The following is a 4,467-nucleotide window of genomic DNA, read 5'->3' as shown; positions in this document are numbered from 1 at the left end:
AATTTCTTTCGAAAAAAAATCGAGGAATATATAGGTTTGTATGTTTATGCATAGAACCAATGTAACAGTATTCCTATACCTAGATAGAGCTGTGGATTACTAGGCCTCTAAAGCCATTTTGAACACACTATAAACTGACTAGATAGATGCATGCCTTTGTAAGTAGCATGAAACAATTTTGCTGTAAAACTTGATGTTTCTAATGAATTCAGTCATTGTATTAAGTTCTGTTAAAGAATTCACAATAAGCAAAAGTACATTTACTTTTGAACCGGAATGTAAATTAGCACCATTATTGCACTAAAAAATATTTTTCAGTACAATTAATGGAAATCTGTTTTTCTGCAGTAGAATGGATGTATCCATGCAGGTTAGTCCATAGATCAGTCTTGTTAAAATCCATAAGGTTTTGATCAATGTTTTGTAGCACTGACAGCTCATTTCATGTTAATTGAGACCTTATTTTTGTGTATAATACATCTTATAAAATTTAATGTGAGCCTTTTTAAAGTCAAACATCCAGACATGAGTTCACAAATGATCTTTGTATCATTCTCTGGCTCAGAGAATGCTACAAGATCAAGTGAATTATGCGTTATGGTGCTCTTGACTCCCCTTATTGACAATAAGTGAAGACCCTTGGTGGCACTGGGTCAGGGTAAAGTTGTCAATGAGGGCTAGCATGAGTGGCAGCTGAAAACTGACAACCCACCTATTATCTTTAAATCACCAGCCATAGTGGATACAGGTTCTATAAAGTATCTGGAGTTGGGTTTGGACAAGTAAAGGGTAACCTAAAATCTGATGTTTCTATTTGCATTATCACAGTTCTCTCGAAGTGCAGGGTACGTAAGTACAATTAGGTCTGAACCGACAAAACTTCTCAACTTAGTTTAGAAAGCTACTTCAAATACTGCCTTTACCAGCGTACTTTAAATCATAGGAAAAATACAAACTTTATTAGGGTTGAATTATTTATTTATTTTAAAGTAGCTAGAGAACTAGTTGAGGCTTAGCCAGAGCAGAGGTCCCACCACCATCCTCGAGACATTCAATAACTTCAACGTCAAACACACGTAGTCTGCTCAAGATCACTGCACCAGGCAGTGTGATCACAGTTGATGGCATTACACTGGTATTGTGTAGTGAAGCTCCCAGATCTGGTTTAATCCCACAGTGGTACCAAGTAGGGTTGGGGGGCGGGGGTATGCGCACACGCATTCCTTTGTGTGTCAATAGAGAATATAAGAGCACAGTCTGCCGAGTTGTTTTTGTCCATCCTGGCAACATGGCCAAAGAGCCTACAACACTGCTTTTAAATTTAATGAGTGACTGAAGGAAGGCCCGATCTCTGCAAGACTGACATTTCACACACAGTCGAACTACTTTTTGCTCATGATTCAGTGACTTCCCAAGTAGGTAATCCTATTTTATGCCCCTTCTTTCCTTTTCTGTCACTTTTTTTTTATTACTACTTTTTGTTTCATGCAAATTGACAAGTCTTGTCCCCAAACAAACTGGCAATGCTCATTCATGAGGAATGGTGAAGCAGCATTATCAAAGTGCAAAAGTCAGCTCCTTGTCTATATGTCAGAGGTAAATGCAATATAGCAATGCTCTCCTCAGGATAGCGTTTCAGAGACTAGAGTTTTTTTCTTTCTTTCATTTAACTGCAACTAGGATAAACCCCACCATCTCTAGTTGCTAAGGCCTCGTCCAGACTAGGGGAGGAAAATCGATCTTAGATATGCAACTTCAGCTACGTGAATAACGTAGCTGAAGTTGAATTTCTAAAATCGAGGTACTCACCCGTCCAGACGGCGCGGGATCGATGTCCGCGGCTCTCCGTGTCGATTCCGGAACTCCGTTCGGGTTGATGGAGTTCCGGAATCGATGTAAGCGCGCTCGGGGATCGATTTTAACCCGCCGATACGGCGGGGTAATCTGGACGTGGGCTAAGAGAATAAAGCTGTGCTGGTGTTAGCTTTCACTGCTGAGCCACTAGAGGTCACTGTTGAGTGCCTTCTTGTGAAATGAAGACAAGCATAACCCATTGCCAAGAAACTTTATCTACCCTTCCCTCTGTGTCTCTCCCTCCACCCCTTGTATCAGACAGCAGATGCAGTATATCAAGCCTCTGCCCATGATAAGACTTAACAATCGTGTTTGGGAGTTTTATCTTCCATTTCAACTTGTCTGTTTTGGATTGTCAAGTTGCCATGTAGTCCAATGCTATTTCTGAAGCCTTTCCTATCTCCTAGAGTCATGCATAGTTAGTTGTTTTCATCACTAATGGAAAAATCATCTCATTCCTGATAACTTGATGAAATCTTTCTTCCATTCCCTTGTGACAAATCCCTATTCTAGGAGCAATATTTGAATTGTGAATTTCCGTACTTTAAATGTTCTCCAGTTTAACCTTAGCTTACACTTTCCTGGCTCTCTAATAATAATCTTTAAAACTATAGGCCTGATTCTTGGTTACACTAAAACCAGTTTGTGAAGTTCTAGTAGCTTTACAGTTTGTGAAGTTCTAGTAGCTTTAAAGTAATTGCAAATTAGTTTGCATTGGGAGAAACATTCTGAGTTTGAAAGTGAAAAGCAGCCCCAGTCCTGGTCTATATTTAAAGTTTTATTCCAACAGTTATACCAGCAACGCTTTCATATCTGTATAACTAGCTACATGATGTGTTCACTGCTTTAACTATGGCAGTATATTTAAGGCAGCAAAACTTTAAGGTGAAGACAAGTTACCTCGATAAATGAGAATTAGGCCTAATTGGTATGTTGTTTTTCTTTAAGTTCTTGATAGTGTCCAGCTTTTGTCTTTTTAAAAGTTTAGTAAGTTTGTCTTGGTTCTACCTATTTTGTTTTTATGAAGCAGTATACTAGTGTCCAGGTTCTGGTAGGGATTTGTAGCAATTCAACTGGCTTTTTCTTCTCCCAGTGCCTTGTACATTGAATTTTATTTAAGTTCTGTCTTGGGAATTATCTTTCTTTAATTCAGAGCAGTTTATATTTTCTCTTTTTGGTTTAGTTCTTACTCCTAATGTTTTGTGGAGGAGGAAATGTATATGGATTTTGACTGAGATTACTACTATGGATTACTATTTGGATGCTGGTTATGACAGTAGCTATGGGGTGGGGACAGGATGTGCAGTGTCATGAAATGGTAAAACTTTTTGTAGCCTGACACATCCTGTAACCTGAGCAAGGACATATGCTTTCAAGAATGCCTATAAATAGTGCAACAAAATTGCAGGAAGAGGAGTCTGTCAGACTGTTTTGGAAAGGTCACTTGTGTTTGGGTAGTACTGAGTCACTTAACTTGAAAGATTGAGTTAGAGAACTTTAGAGTGATTCTAGATGACTGGCTGGCTTGGAAAGGAGAAGCCATGGTACCTCCAAACATACAGGGATTGTAGAGATGAAATTGGTGCATGAGGGAGTTCTGGATGCTGTCATGATACCATACAGTACTAGGTCAGAAATAAACCTAATGCCCAGACATGTGCTCTGCATTGAGACATGTATACAACAGAGCTCATGGTGTCCTATTTTGGCAAGGCGTGAATGATGCTGAAGATAAAATACTAGTGTGAACTCTGCAATCAACTCGAGAAGCAGAATGGAGAAGAACCACTGAAACTAAATGGGATTCCTGATCTAATGCTGGTGCAAATCTGCTTGAACTAGATGGGGGGAATGTCCAGTTAGTGGACACAGGTGGTTGCATTTATTTAAAAAAAAAATTGCTTGTCCTGGGATTTTAGATGAGCTGGTTCATAATTCATGATTGACTTATTTAGGCAACTTTTATTATCAATACAAGTACACCTCATCAAGACTTTACTATGTACAGTCAAATGTGTTACCAGAAAAGTAGTACCTATTTCAAACAGCTTGAAACAAAAGAACTGTTGGCTATAGGAGATTGATGCTGACCACAGTTAAACTATTGTTCCACTGCAAAATGTCGTATTAGGGTCACCCATTTTAGAGGCTTTGACCCAGGGGGAAAATACCTTTTGTATTTTTGGTATCTTGCACCAAAGACTTGTAACCCTGCGGTAGCTGCAAAAGAATTACACCTCTACCTCGATGTAACGCTGCCCTCGAGAGCCAAAAAATCTTACCGTGTTATAGGTGAAACTGTGTTATGTCAGACTTGATTTGATCCACTGGCGTGCACAGCCCTGCCTCCCTGGAGCGCTGCTTTACCACGTTATATCCGAATTTGTGTTATATCAGGGTAGAGGTGTATAAACTAGGAAACTAGAATTAGTGCCAGATATCCTGATTTTATAGGGGATAGTGCCGATATTTGGGGCTTTGTCTTATATAGGCATCTCTTACCCCACCACCGCCTCCTGTCCTAATTTTTCACACTTGTTGTCTGGTCACCCTAACTGGAATAGAAGACAAAAGTGCCAAATAGTTAACCTAGGTCTACGTGCAAGAGTTAAA

This window comes from Gopherus evgoodei, chromosome 4 (genome assembly GCF_007399415.2).
Source record: "Gopherus evgoodei ecotype Sinaloan lineage chromosome 4, rGopEvg1_v1.p, whole genome shotgun sequence".
Lineage (NCBI taxonomy): Eukaryota > Metazoa > Chordata > Testudines > Testudinidae > Gopherus > Gopherus evgoodei.
The sequence above is the reverse complement of the archived record's forward strand: the minus strand, read 5'-3'. Positions refer to the sequence as shown.